This window comes from Candoia aspera, chromosome 3 (assembly GCF_035149785.1).
Source record: "Candoia aspera isolate rCanAsp1 chromosome 3, rCanAsp1.hap2, whole genome shotgun sequence".
Classification (NCBI taxonomy): domain Eukaryota; kingdom Metazoa; phylum Chordata; class Lepidosauria; order Squamata; family Boidae; genus Candoia; species Candoia aspera.
The window spans coordinates 26,441,102-26,464,866 of NC_086155.1; positions in this window are offsets into that span (position 1 = coordinate 26,441,102).

Here is a 23,765-nt window from a genome sequence, read left to right on the forward strand (position 1 = left end):
CTATGCTATCCCAAACTTACACTGTAATTAACTCCAACAAGCTAATGATCAAATTTGGTATATTTTATACGATGGAAATCTGGATACCCTCCTTTGCACTATTGTGCATATTCTAGTTTTGTTCACCCATACAAACACAGGATTGCTGCCAAGTTTATTGCTACTTACACGCCAGGCATTTGTGCAACAGTTGTAGCAGAAGGATGTACAGCCTGTAGGACTCAACACTGGAGGAACTCCAAGTGACTTTGTAGTATTGATTGGATGAACTTACAGCCTTTCTTTCCTCTTCTGTTTGAGAAATAAAAGCTATGAGATATTGAACAGAGCAGTGTGGGTGCTGGTCTGTCCAGATTATGGTAGAAAAGGAATTCTACTGACTCCTGACAAATAACCAGACAGAAAACCTCAAATATGACTGTTACTTCCAGCAAAAACATTTAATTACCCTCAGGATGCTTTAAAATGAAGGGGTTACTATCTGACAAGAAATTTTAAATGATCTAGCTAATCCAAATAGTCTGAAATCTGGTATAGAACTACATTGCAGGGTTATTTTAACTAATTAATCCAATTAATTAAATTATACATGATATATTTTGAAGTTTTGGATTTGCTAAATATCTGAGAATTGTTTTGTGATACAAGTTTTGTAGAGATTAAACAGTATCTCTTCCCTATGTTGGGTCCAACCCCAGTTGTGATCAACGGGGAACAATTGGGGGATCTTATGATTACCACTTAGATTGCCTGGGCCTGCCTGCCTGGGGTGTTATTTGTCTGCAGTTCAGCCTGGTCTGCTTACTTCACTGCTGTCTGTTTGACATATGCCAGTGAAAAATAAAATAGACATTGCCTCACTATGGAGAGGCAAGCAAGCAGGCATGCCAAGTAATATCTTGAGGGAAAGCATGCTGTAATTGAGGTAATTTGCTATGCCCCCCATTTTACTGCCATCTTGTGCAGAATGGCAGCAGAAGCTTTCAGAAAGCTGTCTTCCATTCCACCCAGCACTCTAAAATCATTGTGTATAATTACCTTCCGTCAAAAATCCAGTTTCCCCTCCCCCCATTTTGGCTTCTTTCTGTGCAGTGGGGTTACCAATCACCTCTCCCACCAGGGAGCATTTCAAACAGCAGCAGGTCTGTTTAAAAATAAAATGAAAAATTAATGACTACAAAACACTTCTCTATTCATCAGATAGAATGTGCAGTGATGAAGGGAAGAATAAAGGGGCCTGGGGGAATATCTGGTACCCAGCAAACTGAGTGGTGTATTTTAATTCAGCAAACAGAGTTTGAACAAGTGTTTGACTTCCTTGTGTTAAGTCTTGGACCGTGGACGTTCAGCCATAATCTTGTGACTTCAGGGTAAGTGTAACTATGTAATATTCTTCTTGTGTTCAGTAATGTGGATTAAAACCCTCAATTTAAGATTCAGTAGTTCCCATGTCTGCTTTCAGGTTTTCCATGCGGTAATTGGGGGGACCATTCAGGTCTCCTAGAGTTGATTTGAACGTACTTCCTTGAGAAAGTTAAAAGTCTTCAAATATTTATGGCTTATCAGCACATCCAACAACATAAGATTGTGTGTGATTCATAGGTAGATCTCCCATGATTTCTATATATTTATATAACTTAAAGGCAAATTTAACAAGCAACAAAAACTTCATGTTTTCTTTATCCAAATTGCCCTCCTCCCATAAAAGACATTAAAGTAATACATTTACCTATGTAAACTAGAGAGCCAGTTTGGTCTAGTGGTTAAGGCAACGGGCTAGAAACCAGGAGACTGAGAGTTCCAGTCCCGCCTTGGGCATAAAAGCCGGCTGCGTGACCTTGGGCCAGTCACTTTCTCTCAGCCCAACCTACCTCACAGGGTTGTTGTTGGGGGAAAACAGGAGGAGGAAGGAGTAATATGGATGTTCCCCGCCTTGAGTTATTTATAAAAATAATAAAGGCAGGATAGAAAATAAATAAATAAAGATAGACCTTCAGTTTTTAGTATGTATGTATTTATTTATTAAATTTAACCACCACCTATCTCCCCCAAAAAGGGGGACTTGGCAGTTTACAACAAAGACAAAGTATCCTGAAGTTCAACTTAGCTTTCATAGATAATAGTTATTGATTTTCACAAGTATTTCACAAGTATTTAGAAAAAGCAGTTAAGCTAACAACGATTTTCACCCTCATGAAGGTGAAAGCAATTATTTTGGATTGTAAAGGAATTTAAAAACTGTATCTGTACCATCTGTATCTTTTGCATAGTATTTGACACATCTTTGATCTGTTCTTGAGAAATTGTGAAGTTATGAATGACTGCTGCTGGTTATTAAAGGTTCTTTTTCATGGTTTCCGTGGAATTGAATGTTGGAAAACTTTCAATTCCATGGAAGACAGAGTAGCAAATGTAGAGCAGACAAAGCTGACAGATTAACAAGCAATCATCAGTAACTGCAAACTCTAGTTCCTGGACCTAGAAATATAGTCTATATAATAACTGTTTTTCATCCAAAAGGACATAGTAGTTTATCCATCTGTCACATTTTTGCAAGTTTTCTTATAAAGTTGTTCAAAACTACCAAAAGATTAACAATAAAACAATAACATACATAAGTAAATAGCAAAGGAAAATATGATAAGAAAAATGATTAAAAAACACTATTCCAGTGGAAAGCTTGTACTTAAAATCAAAATTAAATATTAAAATGCCTGGAATAAGGAATGTCCTATCTTGGTGCTCAAAAGACATTGATCTCTGTAGTCACCTCTGTATTTTGCTTGTTGAAGATATCTGAGGATGACCAGTGTCATTGAGCAAGTGCACATAAATGTGTATGGAACTCACTTCAGAGGTTTATTATTTGAGCATCCATGTAGGGAAGCTATAAAGTGAGGAGATTCATTGCACTGAGCTGCATACTACAGTAAGGTAATGTTCAAGCTGGCCTTAGTCTTCAGATTATGCCTAGAATATTAAGCTGTTAGACTGAGATGACTGAATTCTGTATCATACCACATCAGGTTGCAGAGTACTAAGATACAGTATATTTGAACGTATGTAGAAAGCTATCTACATATAGTAAACCAGGATGCCAGGACAAAGTTGAAGTAAAATATAATGCTCACATGCAATGTGAAGTGGTGAAGCCCAAACTCAGCTTTCTCCAGTCTGATGCTTTCAAGATCTGTTGGGACCAGAACTTCCATGCAGTGAGAATGTTGATTGTAAATCTTGTGAATTTGTAATCCAAAAACACCTGGAGAGCACTAGGTTGAAAAAGGCTCACATAAAGAGAAGAAGGATCTGAAGGAGGAGAATTCTGTTGACTGCACTTCAGTCAGTATAAAAAGGAAATAAACAGCTTGAATGTTTCTGGAAATCTAATATGGAAATATGGATAGCGTGGAGTTGCAGCATACATTTATTTTGATAAATGAGATTTCCTGTCTCGATCAATCTTCTTTTTATAGGTCCAAAGTGAATTGTTCCTCAAAGCCATCATGGTTTTATATGAACAAATTACAATTTGTTATTGCATCATTTATATTGGTCATTTTGTTTGAGTTTGCAATAAAACCCTGTGTGCACCTAATGTCAATTAATTGTTTTATTTTAGATATATCGTTTACAAAATACCCTGAAGCCCAAGGCCAGTAACAGCCATTTTCTTTGCTTTCATAACATTTCTGAAAGACAGATGACTATTCTAACACATGATAAACTGAAACTGTCATATGGTTCCTTTCCCAGGTCTAGCTGCTCAATCCATGGCATTCTACTACTGAAATTGGATATATTAAGTGGACTAAATTATGTATTTCATTTATTTAGTGGAGAATTTATTAGATGCATCCATATATTTGAAAGTTTAAATAGAAGAAAAGAGGGGATTTCTAATGATATATTATACAATCAGATTATTTTGCCTGGATTTTTGTTTATCCTTTACTTCTAATTTTGAACGATTCCCTAAGAATTCTGAGTGTGGCAGCTTCAATGTTTGCTAGAAAGTTCAGGTTTTCTGCTAAAAAAATGAAGATCTGTTTTTTTTTTGGGGGGGGGAGAGTTGACCTCTGGCCAATACCAGATTTTTCCTGAAAAGGGCTGTCTGGTCTCTAGGACAGATCTCATAGGAGTTTGAAAAAACAAAATTCTGAGCATCTTCCAGCATAAGACAATGTCTGTCTTGCAACTGGCTGTTCATTTGCTTTGCTAAAGGGAAAGAAATGGAGGTATGGACTGGGGATAGCAGCCTGGGGTTTTTTTAATTGATACTTTTTTTGCCTGTGGTCCTTTTTCCACATTAATAAATAGTTAAAAGGCAATTAGAATGTTAATTTGTGGGGCTAATGTGCTACAGTGGAAACCACATGGACTAATGTGGTGAGTCCATCAGTTTGAATTAACAGTGTAGAGTACCCAGGGAGTTCTCAGAGTGACTGAAAAAGAAAAAAAAACCCAAAACAATCAGTGTGTTATCAAGGTTGACACTGAAAATGATGCAATCACGGTCAAGGGTCCCTGAAGGACCATAATACTGAATAAAGATAAAAGCTGTATTCATCCTTTTCTTTTATCATTTGGTTGATTGAGAAGAAAAATGTGTTAATACCTAAAGTGTAAATTTCACTCCAGAATCTTCTATTTTTAGTTTTCAAATGCTATTTTGCTTTGGTTGTATATATTACCTTCCAAGTTATAAGCAAGTTTGGTAAATATGGAAGAGTGTGTGCTTTTGTGATGCAATGTTGTTTTCATTGCTACCACTGCAGAAAAATCTGCTTGAAAGAAATAAAATGCTCCTGTTCAGTGTTCCAGACAACTGTGTCATCCTCCATAATATCCTATTTCATCCTCCGACACAACAGTCAGTCAATATTCCATGGCTATTAAGCATACTTGGTTCTCACTAACCTCATGACAATCCCAGCTTTTCAATTTGGTGCTAGAGCATCTATATGAACAAAGGACATGCCCTAGATGGATCAAAAGTAATTCTCCTGTACCACAATAATGGCTTAGTTTTTTGTGACACTAAATGTGCAGGAATCACTTGGGAGAATCATTTACTTATGCACTACCCAACCAGCTAACAACAATTAAACCCAATATAGAGTAATATTATTTAATGGGAAAGGGATGGATGGGAGAATGATTACAAACATTATAGTAAAAAAACGGAAATGTTATCATCTAAGAAGTGACATTTAACACTGGGTAACATTTATATTACCTGTGGAACAAATGCTGACATAGGGAATTTGAAATCAGTGAAAAACATCAGAGTACCAACCTGGCTTCCTGAGGATCTAAGTTTGTCCCTTTCCAAACCAACCACAGTTCTGTCAAGTTGGAAGATAAAGAAAGGCCTCTTTGTTTCCAGTGTAGATAGCCCAGCAGGCTTTCTAAATATTCTAGATTAATTAATACATAGCAAAAGCTGCCTTGTGATCATATCAAAACACTTGTATGTTGTTCGCCATGGCATATTCAAAACACAGTTTCATTCCATTCTCGTTTCATTCTTGTGCTGTGGCTAAGCAAATGAACTATGAATCAGGAAGCCCTTAATTTAAATCTCACCTTTGTCATGAATTGGCAAGGAGACAAAAAGATGTTTGAATTCACTCTGCTGTGAATTATTCCATATAATCCATTGGCTGACTCTTGAAGACAGTAGAACAAATTCACTATCAGAGTCTGTAAATGTCATTGTGCTACACCTTTTTAAAATTTTAGACAGTACATTGAGAAAGTATTTACAGTTGGGAAGGAGGGAGGAATAGGAAAAAAAAAAGTATTTCATCAATGAGTGACATTTCTTTCATAGGTGATAACATTTTCCACCCTTAGTTGACCAGGAAAATGCAGAAGGAAATCACCATTCTAAATGTACTTGTAGGATGCCACTTAAAATGCAGAATTTATATCACACTAAATATAGGTATATTATATATGTTTATCAGTGTTTCTGAAGTTAAAGAAGATGAATATTGTTCCAACTCCTTCCTTTTCATTGTGTGCTAAATGAGGTTATAGACTGAGCAGGTGGTATACTGGACTATACCAGTTCAGACTCCTGATCAGAGAGAGAGAGTGTGTGTGTGTTTTAATGGCTATTCCACTTTAAAAAAGAAGCATGTACAGTATATTAAACTAACACATGGGATTGGTATTACATAGTTAAATGTCTCCATTTTATGAGCTAGTTTATTTGTCTGGAGGGAAGTATTTTTATGGAGGGAGAAACATTCAGATTGTGACTTTCCCCAATACAGAACTGTATGAGTCAGACATCCACACAGCCTCTGTGTTTTGCATGTAGCAGCTTAACTTGTATCCTCTGGCAGTGTGTTGGCACTGCAAGCCCCAGACTGTCAACCAGCATAAGCATCCAGTAGATGGGAATTTGAACTGTTGCAGACCCAATATAGCTAGAGAGCATCAAGCTGGGGAAGATTGGCATAGCTCGTCTGTAAGAATGGGACCATAGCTCTTCTGATATATAGGAATGGTTTGTCATGTTTACAAAGAGGCATCAATTTATTAAACTTAGGTATCCATATCTGCACACAAAATATAGATCTGATGCACAGTAACAACAAACTGGAATAACTATCCTCTTGAAAACTATTAAAATATTTCATTTAACATTATATTATGTACCAAAATAATTGTACTGTGATATAGTCATTTAAAAAGATATTCTGCACTCCTTCAATGTTATTGTTTATGGATGGCCTCTGGAAGGAGGTTCCCCCTGAGATCTAGACAGCTCCCATCCTGATGGCATTCCAGATGGCCTTAAAGATCTGGCTCCCAGGCATTGGGGTTGGGTGGATGGAACTTCTTGCTAGATGTGTTTGACATATGTTGCCTATGTTTTGGTGTTAGTTGTCTGGATTTTCCATCTTTTCTTCATTGTTTTTTTTCAACTAGTGTGAGTCCCCCAGAATCAGTCTGGAGTTGGGAGGCACCGAAATAGAATAAAATAAATAAATACATAATTGCATTTACCTGCATAAATGATACTTTTTTCTGCAGTCTTTTTAACATGAAGACTCAGGCCTAATGTTATATCATCTCAGGTACAATCTACTTCTCTACTGGTTTTTTAGAATCCTATTTTTTTAACATGATAGCATTTTAATGCATTTAATGAAATTGTACTTGTAGTTGCAGTCTGTAATTTCCAGTTCAGCATAAATATAAAAATCCTGTGAGCAAACCCCAACCATGTTACACTGAAAAAGGCTAATTATCTAGGTTCTGTTGTGACCTAGTGTGTTTGTCAAACCCTGCCCCTAAATCTGTTGTATAATAGGCATTTTCTGCTTCACTAGCTAGTCAGATAGGCAGGAAATGGTGTTGGCTGTAGGTCAAAGAACATCAAAAGCTGCCTCTCACTGTCTCCTAGTGAGAGAGGTTTCTTGCATTCATACTAATGTAATTGCAGAATTTATAGGCCAGAAAATAATCTAGAAGGGTTGGGCTGAAGAATCAAAACATCTGGAGATTTGGGCATCATCTGAATTATGCTGATAGAAAATTGTAGAAAAAGGATGAGAAGAAATACATTAATTGAAAAACATAACTGAAAATACACTGTTTAGTGGGACTAATGTGCTTTGAGAAGATTCAGTAAAAAGCACAGTAAGACTTAGAGTAATTTCAAGAATAAATGGTTTTGAAAGATTATAAAATTGAAAAGTATTTGATCTAGATATGACCTAAGATGGGACTTCAGCAATGCCCACTGAAGACTCTTCTAGAGGGAAGAATGTTGACTTGGGCATGTAGCTTTAACAACATTGCTCCTGCATGAATTTTCTAGGATTTAACCATGTCAGTTCTGAGATAAAAGTTATTGATCAGAAATAATATAACCTCAGAGGAAAATGGCTAAATCTCCTTCTACAATATTCAAGACTATCAATAGTAATTATGCATAGGGTTATATATTCAATGTCAGAGTCAACATGACTCCCATTTCAGATTCCTGGGGAATATAAGAGGATGTTTTTGTGTTTCATGCCTTGCTGGTGGCTTCCTACCAGGATCTAGTTGGCCACTTTAGGAATACAGCATTTGAGCATTGGTCTGATCCTACTGGCATTTATATTGTTATAACAATCTCAGCAGCAATATTTAATTAATTATTAATTAAATAAACTTCTAAGGGTCAGAGCAGTTTGACAGTGGAACCAGTTAGCAGAAAACTGATGCACTCCCCTCCATTGGATGCTAAACAATAGGTATGTCTGCAACAAGGGGTCCAAGGAAGCCCAAATGGTAGATGCAACTGCAGATCAAAGCTCTGTGCCTTTATATGTGCATATCTACATATGTTGTATATGTAAATATGTGTATATTGATACATATACAAAGGGGCAAGTCTTCAGTCTGCAGTTTCACTTACCATTTGGGCATCCCCTCCCACCCCCTCCTGTAGACAGCTGCTTTGCTAAACAGCCATCTGTCTGGGGTGCTTTAATTTGGATTCCTGCACTGAGCAGGAGGTGTTGACCTAAATGGTCCCTTGAAACTCTATAATTCTATAAATTCTGAATTCAGAACCCTGATTTGCACTGCCATATTTACTTTCCAATCTTGTAGTTGTAAGATATAGCACTATTGCTGTGCTGAGCTGATGGGAAAACGAACCAAACAAAAGGACTCATTTGATGGTGCCTCTTATCTCAGAAATGAAGCTGACAGTATTGGCTCCTTCTGGGAGCTTCTAAAGCAGGATAAACAGAAATGATGGCCTGAGTTGCATGAAGCAGAGAGATACGGTGAAGAAATAATTCCCTATTGCTTTCATTCCCCCATGACCTGCAATCTACATTATCACAGTCCTTTTGCTTGTGTACATTTGGCAGTTAGTCACAATGAAAAGCATATATAATATCAGCATAAAATGTGTCATTGAGGTCTAGAGGGAATATCACATGTCAATCATTTCTGAACAGAGAAGTTAGAGGGAAATAGTTGGTGCTGCAAGGCTTTCTTCTTTAAAATATCATTTCTTTTAATATATTACTCCAGACAACTAAAGACAAAAAAAAAAAAGCAATGTAGCTTCAGATATACAAACATTCTGCAGGATGCTTGAAGGATCAGAAGAAGTGAATAAATAGATATAATAAAAATACAGGTTTGGCCAATCATTTGGAAAAATAATTAGTTAAAGCTTCTTTTGTTAATAGGTGAGAAATAATGAAACAGAGTAAATTTTAATCATTAGTCTGTGATACCAAGGAAAATTTGAAACTATCATATGAATGTAATAGGGAATGGACAATGGAAGAAACAATAAAGATTGCTTTTCTGACAGTGAATGATAGCTTTTGTTTATTAAAGTGCACATTGTATCGTTCATCCTCTAATATCTCAAAATGTCACTTAGCTGAGCTCTGATAATATGCAGACATTTATTAACATTTATGAACCAATTATATTTAAATGTTATTTTTTCATTAATAAAATGTAAAGGCAAATCAGCCAAAATTTGAAATTAGTTGTCAGCAAAGATTTGTCTGGAAAATACAGTGAACATGAGATTGCCAACCTATCATTGATGAAATAAAATGCAATTCCAGATTTATTTATTTTTTAATGTGGAAAATAAGAGTGTGCTTTTCAACTTTAGAAGGCAAGTGGTGCTGGCTGGAGGTGAGAGTTGGTCCAATGGGTCTGGAAGACAGGGAAGGCTGGGGTGCATTTACAGTTTTTAGCAAGACTTAAAAAAAAACAAACTATACATTGATTCCATGCCATGGAGGAGCATGTTAAAACTCAGGGACAGCAATCAATGGTGAACTTTGGAAAATACCTCTGGATACCAGCAAGTGCTCAAGCAAGTTATCACATTTATAAGCATATCCCTGTATAAATAGCAATGTTTTGACAGCATTGTGCAATTAGACAAAGAGGGAAATTGTCCAAAAATAACAAGATTATCCTCTTCTTCTCCCCCCACTGTTGCTCCCTTGTGAGGGTTATAGATTCAGATTAAAAAAGAAAATGTTGATTCTTATCAAGCTCTGAAACAGACACAGGAGGGGCAAATATTTATTCTGCTATTGACCTTCTCTGGCAAATACTGCTGTTAGGTGGTTTGCAGCTTTGCACTTCAGGGAGGTGAGAAATCATAAAAAAAGGAAGGTGAGAAAGGGTTGAAGAGAGACAACAGATTGCGCTGAGCAACTATAATGAATTCCGCAAATGGCTGCACTCTGAAAAGCCATTATCACAATGAATATGGCTAAATAAAATCCATGGATTTTTGGAGTGACATCTGTCCAAACAAAAACAACCTTTCCCCTTACTAGGATGCCAAGATTTTTGTCAAGTCTATTGAGCCAAGGAAATAATCAGCAGCTGCTTTGAGCTATATATGCAGAGCTGCTGCATGCATATTTAACATTTAGGTTTACAAATGCAAATCTTGTCACTACGTCAAGGCTCTGCCACTAAGTGGATCAGGAGGCTCTACTCTTAGTCACTCATGCCTTGGTCATCTCCAGAATGGAATAGTGTAATGCGTTCTACATGGGGCTGCCCTTGAAGAGCATCCGGAAGCTACTACTGGTGCAAAATGCAATAGTGCAGGCAGTTATGCATGCTCCTCGATTGATACTCATTATACATCTGCTCCATGAACTGCACTGGTTGCCAGTTTGCTTCCAGGTTCAATTCAAGGTTCTGGTAGTGACCTATGAAACCCTACATGGCATGGGGCCACGTTATTTGAGGGACTACCTCTCCCTGGTTACATCTACCCATCCCATCAGGGCTGGCATGTTATGGGTCCTGTCTACCAAGGTATGTCATCTGATGGTACCCAGGAGGACAGCCTGGTCTGCCATGGCACCTGCCCTTTGGAGCATCATTCTCCTTGAGGTTAGACTGGCCCCAACCCTGCTGGCCTTTCAGAAGGCTCTCAATACATGGCTTTGTCATAGTGCCTGGGGATCCAGTGGTGGTATGCAGCCTGTTAGCTAGCTGTATGGTTAGTCATTGTATTGATTATCCTGCAAATTAAGTATTAACTGTTTTAATTGGTTTTTAAGGTTTTCATTTTGGTAGTTTATTTATAACTATTGTTTTCTGTTTTTAAGTCTGTGAGCCACCAGGGTCATGTATGTGAGATGGACAGCTATATAAATTTAATTAATTAATTAATTAATTAATTAATTAAAAAAAAACACCAAACATCTAGTCAGCATGGGCCATACTAATCAAGTATGTGGTCCAGAGTGGGTCCTTCTCTCCCCCAGTGGATAATTATTATCACAGGCAACCATGTCTTGTACAGGTGCATAGTAAGGAGCTGGATGGGCAGTCCAAAACTGTTTGACAGAGATGCAAAAGTACAGGTCTGGGTCACATCCAGCCTGCCAGCATCCCTTCTGTGTTTACAGCCTGCTGGAGGACATGTCCTCAGATGAGGAGAGAGTGGGGAGGGAATGGAGCCAGAGGCCTCCAGCAGCAGCAGTCCTGTTGCTGGATGTTCCAGCAGTGACCTGGTTCTGGCAAGTTCCCAGGGCCCCTCACCCACACCCACTGAGGAGTCTCTCAGAATTCAGTCCCTTGGTCCTAGGTCGAGGGGCTTAATGAAGATTCAGGAGCAGAGGGCTGAAGTTGCTGATCGGAGAGGCTAGCTAAAAGGCATGGAAGTGCAAACAGGAAAGGGGACTCTACAGCTTCTGTGTAATGTGTCTCAGATGTGCCCGGCTGGAGGCTCAATGTAGCTCATTTATTGCCCTCTCTCTGAAAAGTGGTGAGAACAACTCTTCAAAACTCAGCTCTGATCTGCCTGTATATTGCTTTGCAGTTTCTTGGAGCCTGGATTTTGCCTCATATTTTCTCTGGCTTCTCCTCTGGGTTTGTAGCCTGATTTGTTTGTTTACCGGCTTCAGTCTGTGCCTGTTCCGTTTGACCACAAGCACCCTCTAGCCTCAAGGTATTGTAGAGGATTTTTTTTTCCAAAGGCTGCTTATTTTCTATGAACTGTGAAACAGCCTGAGCTTGCTTATCTCTGTATGTGACAGATTTATAGCCTGCTTATTTAATGTTCTAGCAGCCAGATGAGCTGGCACAGAAAACTGTGGCCCCTAAATCCCAGTAACGGGGTGGGTGGGCTTTAGGGGCTTTTGGATTTGAGGATATTTGGGGGATTAAGGGAGAAGATGGAGGCCTTAAATCTTTCAAATGCTCAAGGCAACAATTTCAACCCTTAAAACTCCTGAACCCCTTCCCACTTTTCGCATGCAGCCCTCATCCTGTGCAAAGCCTGGTCTGGCCCTCACATCATCAGAAGTTGTGCACCCTGGGACTATCAATCACTTTTATGCAGTCCTCTCTGAACATAACAATTGAGAATGGAGTCCCAGTTTAGGGGTGTTCTGAGGTCAGAATCAAATGAAAAAACAGCATAACAACTAGAGTGGTCTCCACATATAAATCCAACCCCCTTAAAAGCTTAGGAAGAAACAGAAAATGCTGAATGTAACAGCACTCTGCCCACTTTGCATTTACTACCATTGCAATTCTCATACCAATATTAAATGTGTCTTCCAGTAATCCAAAATTTGCTTACCTCTGATAAAGATGCTTATATTCTGTAGCAGGGTATATTTTAATTAATTTATATTGTGATTATCAACATCTCTCAGTAATTTACAATAAAATATAGAATCGAAACCAAACATATAACAATTAAAATTAACAATTAAAAGCCTCTTTAAAAATGTGTGAATTTTAGGGCCTTTTAAAAATCTGTAACAGTGTTAAGAGAGAAGCCACTTTGGTGTAGTGGTTAAGGCATCAGGCTAGAAACCGGGAGACCGGGAGTTCTAGTCCCTCCTTAGGACAAAGCCAGCTGGGTGACCTTGGGCCAGTCACTTTCTCTCAGCCCTAGGAAGCAGGCAGTGGCAAACCACCTTCAAAAACATTGCCAAGAAAACTGTAGGGACTTGTCCAGGCAGTCACCAGGAGTCAACACTGACTCAAAGACATCAGAAAAAAACAACCAAACAAACAGGGAGTTCTTTTCAAACAACTGGGATGACTATAGTGAAGGCTCAATCCTGAGTTGCCATGAAACAAATTTGTATGGGCAAACCTTCTCAGCTAAACTCAGTATGATTGGCATGCATGTTGACAGTTTGGAATTTGAACTTGGGAATGTGGATGTATTTGTGTAGAGGCATGCAGATGTATATCCAGCTGATAGCTTTAATAACAATCAGATGGGGAAAATGAAGCTATAAAGCAAACAGAAAGTTAAAACTCCAGGCATCTATTTGACAGTTTGGGGGTATCTATATGAGAAGTTTTCAAGGTACCTTTTTCATGGCTTCTCCAAGATTGTCTGATGCCAGCATCACTATGCAAATGATCATCTAGGCACTGGGCAGATGATCATCCTCATAATGATGCCATTCATGGCTAATTTTCCAGGATTGAAAATGAACTGTAGCTGCTGCGGCTTCCACCTTTGCCGCATAGCAACGAGAGCAGAAAGTCAATTAATTACCATCTTGGTGGAATCCAGAGGCCATTTCATCTTCAGCTCAGTCGAGTGTGTAATGGAAAAAGGGAGAGAAACAGACTGCATCTGGCCAATAGGGAATTGAATGACAAAGTGAAAGATGAGCACTGGGGGAAAAAAACAAGAGGGTGCACAATAGGAGGTGGGTGGGCAGAATATCTGGTTGTATGAGTTCATTTTGTACACTGTCTGGGTGAGAAGAAATAGCTACTGATCACACAATTAGATTATTATAGAATTGTATCATAATAAGCTTTGCGCTTTTGTTAGTCTTACTATGGAATTTCAGAAGATTCATCCTACCAGGTCTTTATATTATGTTGCTCCAGTGCAGATGTTCAGCTCCTCATCCTGTTCCTAAACATCTCAAAAGCTTCCCTGTTTGGCTTGAAAGGACTTCTTCTGACCCTCAGTAAATCCAGCCCTTTGAAGACCTGCTTTCACCTATCATCACATACTGCATTTGCATATGAACATAATTTTTCTTTTTCTTTTCTTTCTTTTCTTCCTTTGCCATTCTGTTAGTCATAAAGTCCTACCATGAATTGCTTTTACAGTGTGCATCAGTTCATTTATTTTTGTCTTAGTAAAAGTCAAGCAAATCAAGAATGCATCAGCTTGGGAAGTAGGTCTCAAGACTTAAGTTACATTGACTTAGTAAAGGACATTTGTATTTTTAAATATAAACTAACCCTTTGTTTTATAGCAACTTGACGCTAAATGTAAATATCACTTAATTAGTTTTTTAAAATTCAAATGCCTGTTTATTGAAGTACTTTAAAAAGGAAGAAAGAAATGTCATATCATTTGTCTAAGGTCACAATGACTAATATATATTATGTTGACTCTTTAGTAACTCATTGATCCTTGAATCAATCCTGAAGCAAAGAATAAGTTCATCTGAATATAACATTTGAATTGGACAATAGCAATTAAAGCTTGAATGAAATATCATTTTTCCTGGTATTCAGAAAGAATGCTAGGTATATCTCTTACCACTTTGGTAATAATACGGTTACCTGCCTTCAATAGCTGAGTCTGCTTCAGTATAGGATTAGAACTGAGGGATGCAGAAAGGGATCCAAAGGGAAAAAGAATGTCAAGATGTGATTTACAAAATGTTATAATGAAACATATGAAAATGCATATTTCCAAAAATAATAAAAACGAACCTGTTGGCAATCATGAATATAATCATGCAGATTCATGTCCTGTTGCATCAAACTCCTGTGTGCAATTTTTTTTGCAAATAATCCATGCTCATTTTATGATATTCCCATCTCAGCACAAGCTTTATTTGTAAAGCTCCTTGTACAATTGATACATTCTTTGTAGAGATGTTAATGAAGTATAGAAATGTTCATGGTATATAGTGGATCAGTGTCTGTAGCCTTACTCCAATATTTTATTCAGAGTATGCTTTGTACAGGAACCTATATGTATACAGTATATCCTGAATTTAAGTAAGACTACCTTTACATGTAATCCATGATTTTGGATTATAATAAGCCATGTGCAAAAATAAACTTACTCTAGCTAGGCTAAAAAAAAAAAATCTGGACAAACATTAGCAAAGAGTTAGTTCATCTGGATTTTACAGTTCAGATATGGCAGGTTGAGCAAAAGAGACTTTGAATGTATTGTGATCCTATAGGCATGCTTTTATCTGCCTTGTTTTATGCATTAAGTTCTATGTTTCATGAACATCTGAACTTCTACGTAAGTTGAAAGTCAGTTAAATAATACTTGATGATTTCTTCAGTTATTTTTGCTACTACATCTGAACTGCAAAAATCTAGTTCAGTGTTTCTCAACCTTGGCAACATGAAGAGGTGTGGACTCCAACTCCCAGAATCCCACAGCCAGCAAAGCTAGCTGGGGAATTCTGGGAATTGAAGTCCATACCTTTTCATGTTGTCACGGTTAAGAAACACCCATCTAGATAGTACTACATGGCAGCAGAGATACAGAAAACTAACTCTGCTGACATCTACTGGTTGTTCAGATGTATACAGCCCAGATAAGGTGACCCCATTTCCCCAAAAACTTAGCCGCTGCAAACAAGATCTTGTTGTCTTAAGATGTTCAGAAGTGACTAGCAGCAAATGTCCGTGCTCAGCTTCAGACTTAAACAGAACTATTATCTTAATTTAATCGAGTCCCAGATATGACTACTTAGATATCTTCAAAATAGTTTTCATCAATTAATTCCAGCTACATCTCCCAGATATATAACCTTGCAGATCCATTTAGGAGATGGCATTGCTAGATAAGATGTGCATTTAGTAAAAAACATTATTGCTTTCCAACATTCCATTTCCATAGCCTCATTTCTCCTTGATGTGTCTTTTCGAGCTGCATAGATGATACTGCTTTCCTTGTGAAGGGGAAGTGATTCTGTGATTTGTCTTACTGAAATGCTTCACATTGTTCTGGGGATCCTTTGGCATGTTTAGCAGGCAGAAAATGCTTCTGTGCGTATTACTGGAGGTACAGGAGGGGGCAATCACCGCTTCCTAAAATGAAGCAGCACAGTATTTTCATTTTGCTTTTGAGAGGGCACATTACTTCACAAAGCTACTGTACTTTGAAGTTTTGTAAAACCCTAGTAAAGGCTACTTCAGCTTAGCATGTCATGTGAATGAATCTGCTGGAGCTCACTTGTCCTGGTTAAACAGGTTGTATGAACACAGCCATGAGATACAGAACAAGGAAGTATCTAATAAGGAAGTATCTAATTCTTAATAGATCCAATAGTGAGTGGGGGTGTGAATGTAACACCTCCCTGCAACCGCTTAAGCCAAAAGCATTTTTCTAGGATTGCACAGCAACTGTGGAGGGCAACCATAGCGATCCCAAGAAAAGGTGTGATTTTTTTAAGTACTTGCAGACTGGCACATGTATACCCTCACATGTACTCTGAACCATCCTTTTGGCTTTACATCTGAAGCACTGCATAGCCCTAATATCCAAGTTTTTAGTAGTTGGTGATGTAACCGTTAATACTCATACTATACTTTAAGCTGAGTCCAGACATAAATAGGCATGTTAAAATCTAATGAATACATAGCAAAGGCCTGTCCAGGCTTTGGCATAATGGATCATGTAAAAGGATGAACTCACTGCCTTGAATGGGTGGCAGTTCTCCCTCCCTCCTGAGATCCAGTTTCAGTGCTGCCTGGGAAAGAGGTTTACAACAGCCTCACCTTCTCCTTAATTGGAAAGTGTGTCATATAAAATGGGCAAGAAACCCAGCACAGGTGGAGTGGGGGTAAAAAAGGAGTTGAGCTAGGCAGACTGCAGAGAAACAGGAAAATGCTCCAGTCCAAAGGAAGCAAATTCAGCAGCAGTCCCAGGACCATGCAAGGAACTGCAAGCTTTGGAATAGCTGCTGAACAGGCAAGATATGCTGAGGCAGATCCAAAAGACAGGGAGAAAAGCCCAACTACCATCTGCAAAGAAGCAGTCAAAAGAAGCCCACTGTGTGCAGTAGTCCACAAGAGCTCCACAAACTAGGACCATGAAGAGAGGACTGTGAGTGTTGGGGGGGAGAAGAAGAAGCTCCAATACTGCAAGACTTTAGAGGAGGAGTGAAAAGGTTCTCAGATATAAATGGATGGTGTTTGGCTACAAGAACTGAAAACATGGGGAAATAAGAAAGACTCAAAGAGCTAGGAAATAGTTAAGAGAGGAAAACATACAGCTAAGAAGCCAGTTTGATGTAGTGGTTAAAGCACTGGCTAGAAACCAGGAGAACGTGAGTTCTAGTCCCGCCTTAGGCACAAAGCCAGCTGGGTGACCTTGGGGCAGACACTTTCTCTTAGCCCTGGGAAGAAGGCAGTGGCAAACCACTTCTGAAAAACCTTGCTTAGAAAACTGCAGGGACTTGTCCAGGCAGCGTCCAAGAATCGGACACGATTGAATGGATAAAAAAAAAAAAGAACAGGAAAATAGACATAAAATGTAGTGATAGAAATGTGTGGATTCATTAAGATAGAAATAGTTATAAACTAATAGCAATAGAAAGACTCTGGATTAAGATAAGCAGTAAGAAAATAAGTAGAAAATAGACACAGAGTGTTAAAATTAAACATAAGGTTGGGATAATTACAAACACTTTAATTTTGTATAATAAGACAATCCTTAGTGAAGCAAAAAACAAAACAAAACAAAGCTTAGGCTTTGTGTCTGTGGTCTGCACCAGCTTGAAATAACTCCAACAGGGCACCACTATTTGAAGGTTTAGATAAGCTCATGAGCTCAGTTGTGCCTTCATTTGCCTTCTGATCATTGTCCCACTCGGGATGAAATGTAGGTTGCTAGCAAATTTGGAACTGAGCAGATTTCTGGGGCAGTGGCAGTAGTAGTAATGGAGGGGCAAGACTAGCCAGAGATATTTTTTGGTACTCTTTGTGTACTGAATCTCAAGGTATTGGTGGGCTACTTGGCTATTAAGTGCATGGTGAGTTAAAATAGCTACAATGGCCATAACATGGGCAGGGTTATGTTCATAGACCAGAGCCATCAATTAATCCTCAGAAGTGCCATGAAGATGAAAGACAATTCCCAAGTCTGTAGTGATGTTGGAGGAAAGGAATTCTTTAGGGCCTGACCTAGGATCATAGAATTGGAAGGGCCTGTGATTGATAACATCCTTTGACACCTAGAAGCCTAGCCAAGAAGAGGCAAAAGTTGAAAGTGGCTCTGGACTTTGATACTATCCCAAAGAAAGAGCTAGGTGAGACTTACCCTTATTTATTTACCACATAGTAACTGCACTGTTATTCTCACTTGCAGATCTCATTTCTAATGTGGCCAATAATCAGGTTTACCCAACCTAACAAACCTTGCTCACTAAGCTTGTGTGATGGGTGTTATAAACTGTTTTTCCATTGACTGTATAAGATGCTGAGAAACTGAAAGATTGTACCATGTATGGTTTGGTATCCAAGTTCCTGTAGTAGATGCTGTGAAAAATGTTGTGAAGTGACTCTGGGAGACAATCCCTGTGGGCTAGTAACATATGGTTTTCAGAGTGCTTAGCATTTGCCTTTTGACCTAGTCATTGCAGCTACATAGAAAACCCATCACTTTTTCAGATTGCTTCTCTGCACAAAAATGTTTAGCCTGAAGGAACAATGCAGTGGTGTGTTATTTTTGGTGGAGTTTTCTTGGTGCTTTGTACATAATATTCTGCAGGTGTTGCTTATGAAAGCTTGACAATCAGAATGTTGTACCTTCCCTATCTATATCTATATGCATTTATATTTATTTTTCACATTTATTTCTTGTTTCAAACAAAAATATTTAAAGCAACTTATATTAAGGATATTGATTAGTCAACCAGAATTACTAAAATAAGAGCATATACAGCTACAAAATCAAATACTGTACAACAAAGTACGAGCAAACTAAACGCTTTTAAAGTTTTTGTCAATTGAACTTTGGAAAAATCTATTCCATAGGAGCAAACTTATTTGTGCTCTAAATGCTAACTCTCAACAGCTTACATTATAATTACAGTTTATAAAAATAAATGGTGCTTTTCCTGAAGACACTGTTTAATTATCAGATTTACGGACTTTTTGTTCATTGATTAAGCAAACTCAAGGCAGAGGATTAGTTTATCGTATGGGAAAGAAAGATCATAAATATAAATAATAAAGATAATAATTTAAATAATAGGGATATGTGGCATTGATATGGGAAATTCCTGCATGAACACAGCTTCCACAGGATTTCAGCCTCTGAAAAGCAGAAACCACCACTGCAATGCCAGCTGAACTGACCTTTTGTCTCCAGAAGGCACTGATGATTAGGACTAGCCTTCAGACTAGAAAGAGTTGGGCACCACTGCTCAAAGTATTGCTGAATGACAGCATCCAACAAACTCCTGTAGCCTGGCAATTGGTGAGGGATGATGGGAGCCGCAGTTCATCAATAACTGAGAGGACACAGGTACCCAATCCCTCCATACATATTTATCTTTTTAACCACTCAGAGTCCCTCCTTGGGGGGAGATGGGCGGTAGTACAAATTTGAGACATAAATAAATAAATAAATCTTGGTTGATCTTAGCAAGGAGAGCTAGGTTCTATGGAGACTTCCTACGGAACTGCTCATTTAGATGGCATGGCTCAATAAAGTAATATACTGTACATTAATATATTATTACATAGATGTGTGTTTCTTTTTTCTTCTCTGGATAGGATTTTCTTGGGAAAAAACTATGGATACAGTTACTTCAAAAGCAATGGGCAGGGTGAGACCCAGGATGTCCTCAGGTTATTGTCACAAAAGTCAAGATGGCAGCTGCAATGGTGTGATTGAAGCTGTGCCTCATTTTATTTAAAAGACTCATACGGCCACCCAGCTTAAGAGACACAACTCTGGGTGGCTCACAGCAATGATATAGAACCAAAACATCAAAAAAATAAAAATAAAAATGAAAAACAATAAAAACAAAATGCTATTTTTATGTGCAACAACATCTTGACTTTTTTTTTTTTACCACACTCTATACCTCACTTTTTCTCTAGGGGCTCAAGGCAGCATACAAGATAATTTTATTTCCACAGCTGTCTTGTAAAGTAGGTTGGGCTGAAAAAAAGAGTGACTGGCTAAAACTCACCCAGTTTCCAGGGTGAGTGTAAAGGTCCCTCACCTTTACCACCATTCTACACCAGCAGATCATACATTTTCTTTCTGTCAGTCTTGTTTCTCTGTCCTCACGAGGCAGCTAAAACAGATTGTCCTTGTCAGAGATCTGAATGGATTGCCTGAAGTGGGCTTCTGAAATTAGGCTAAGGACCAAAGGCAGACTAGTTCCCCAAATTGCCCACCCTGATTTATATAGTACCTTCTACGGAAAAGTCTACTGTTTTCCACGGGTGAGCTAGAATAACAAAATTTCACTAAGGCTTTTCTTTATAATAAATAAAATATTCTTCCATAAATATATAGGATGTTGTTCACCACATTTACCTGAAAGAAGCTAGGGGCTCCCCCCTATCAAAAATTAATCTTTAAAATTGGCCATCTTAGATTTACTAGGAATGCGATAAGAAAATGAGGGATAATTTCTCTGCCTAATCCTCGTGTGTGTGTGTGTGTTGAGAGAAGGGAAAGTGTCTTAAATTCAGGGTCCTCAATTTTTCTGATGATACTTTGTGAACCCCAACTTTGCACACTCAAATTAGTAATTTCCTTTTTACATGTTTTACATGCCTAAGCCTCTTCAGAGTTATTAACTGGGTCACAAGCTTCTCTCAAACCAGCAGTTTACCTAACTGCCTTTTTACAGTGTTTCATGCAAGTCTTCTGTATCTAATAAATTATGAGAAGAACAGATTTTTCATTACCATTGAATGCATGGCATTGGCCAGGATCACCTCAAGACATTTTGTTATTGCATTGGTAGCTCTTTCAATGACCATTGTTGGGTCCTGGGTGTGGGGAATGGACAGCATCTTCTTCTTTTGGATCTTTGGTGGTATTTGATGTTGTTGTTGTTTATTCGTTTAGTTGCTTCCGACTCTTCGTGACTTCATGGACCAGCCCATGCCAGAGCTTCCTGTCGGTCGTCAACACCCCCAGCTCCCCCAGGGACGGGTCCGTCACCTCTAGAATATCATCCATCCACCTTGCCCTTGGTCGGCCCCTCTTCCTTTTGCCTTCCACTCTCCCTAGCATCAGCATCTTCTCCAGGGTGTCCTGTCTTCTCATTATGTGGCCAAAGTATTTCAGTTTTGCCTTTAATATCATTCCCTCAAGTGAGCAGTCTGGCTTTATTTCCTGGAGTATGGACTGGTTTGATCTTCTTGCAGTCCAAGGCACTCTCAGAATTTTCCTCCAACACCACAGTTCAAAAGCATCGATCTTTCTTCTCTCAGCCTTCCTTATGGTCCAGCTCTCGCAGCCACATGTTACTACGGGGAACACCATTGCTTTAACTATGCGGGCCTTTGTTGTCAGTGTGATGTCTCTGCTCTTAACTATTTTATCAAGATTTGTCATTGCTCTTCTCCCAAGGATTAAGCGTCTTCTGATTTCCTGACTGCAGTCAGCATCCGCAGTAATTTTCGCACCTAGAAATACAAAGTCTTTCACTGATTCTACATTTTCTCCCTCTATTTGCCAGTTATCAATCAAGCTGGTTGCTCTGATCTTGGTTTTTTTCAGGTTTAGCTGCAAGCCAGCTTTTGCACTTTCTTCTTTCACCTTCATCATAAGGCTCCTCAGTTCCTCTTTGCTTTCAGCAATCAAAGTGGTATCATCTCCATATCTGAGATTGTTGATGTTTCTTCCAGTGATTTTAACTCCAGCCTTGGATTCCTCAAGCCCAGCATGTCTCATGATGTGTTCTGCGTACAAGTTGAATAGGTAGGGTGAGAGTATACAGCCCTGCCGTACTCCTTCCCCAATCTTAAACCAGTCCGTTGTTCCATGTTCTGTTCTTACTGTTGCTACTTGGTTGTTATACAGATTCTTCAGGAGGCATACAAGATGACTTGGTATCCCCATACCACTAAGAACTTGCCACAATTTGTTATGGTCCACACAGTCAAAGGCTTTAGAATAGTCAATAAAACAGAAATAGATGTTTTTCTGAAACTTCCTGGCTTTTTCCATTATCCAGCGGATATTGGCAATTTGGTCCCTAGTTCCTCTGCCTTTTCTAAACCCAGCTTGTACATCTGGCAATTCTCGCTCCATGAATTGCTGAAGTCTACCTTGCAGGATCTTGAGCATTACCTGACTGGCATGTGAAATGAGTGCCACTGTTCGATAGTTTGAACATTCTTTAGTGTTTCCCTTTTTTGGTATGGGGATATAAGTTGATTTTTTCCAGTCTGATGGCCATTCTTGTTTTTTCCAAATTTGCTGGCATACAGCATGCATTACCTTGACAGCATCATCTTGCAAGATTTTGAACAGTTCAGCTGGGATGCCGTCGTCTCCTGCTGCCTTGTTATTAGCAATGCTTCTTAAGGCCCACTCAACCTCACTCTTCAGGATGTCTGGCTCTAGCTCACTGACCACACCGTCAAAGCTATCCCCAATATTGTTATCCTTCCTATACAGGTCTTCTGTATATTCTTGCCACCTTTTCTTGATCTCTTCTTCTTCTGTTAGGTCCTTGCCATCTTTGTTTTTGATCATACCCATTTTTGCCTGGAATTTAGCTCCGATGGTTCTAATTTTATGGAAGAGGTCTCTTGTCCTTCCTATTCTATTGTCTTCTTCCACTTCTGCGCATTGCTTGTTTAAAAATAATTCCTTATCTCTTCTGGCTAACCTCTGGAATTTTGCATTTAATTGGGCATATCTCCCCCTATCACTGTTGCCTTTTGCTTTCCTTCTTTCTTGGGCTACTTCTAGTGTCTCAGCAGACAGCCATTTTGCCTTCTTGGTTTTCTCTTTCTTTGGGATGTATTTTGTTGCCGCCTCCTGAACAATGTTGCGAACTTCTGTCCATAGTTCTTCCGGGACCCTATCTACTAAGTCCAGTCCCATAAATCCATTCTTCACCTCCACTGCATATTCCTTAGGAATATTAGTGAGCTCATATCTAGCTGATCTGTGGGTTTTCCCTAATCTCTTTAGTCTGATCCTAAATTGTGCAATAAGAAGTTCGTGAACTGAACTACAGTCAGCTCCAGGTCTTGTTTTTACCGACTGTATAGATGTCCGCCACCTTTGGCTGCAAAGGATGTAGTCAATCTGATTTCGGTGTTGTCCGTCTGGTGAAGTCCATGTATAAAGCCGTCTCTTAGGTTGTTGGAAGAGAGTGTTTGTTATGCCGAGTGAGTTGTCTTGGCAAAATTCTATCAGCCTATGTCCTGCTTTGTTTTGTTCTCCCAGGCCATGCTTACCTGTAATTCCAGGTGTCATTTGACTGCCCACCTTAGCATTCCAGTCTCCTGTGATGAAAATAACGTCTCTTTTAGGCGTATTGTCCAGTAGGTGCTGCAGATCCTCATAGAACTGCTCTACTTCAGCTTCTTCAGCATCTGTGGTTGGGGCGTATATTTGGATCACTGTGATGTTAGATGGCTTGCCCTGAATTCGAATTGAGATCATTCTGTTGCTTTTTGGATTGTATCCAAGCACTGCTTTAGCCACTTTACTATTAATTATGAAGGCTACTCCATTTCTTCTGTGGTCCTCTTGTCCACAGTAGTAGATCTGGTGGTCATCT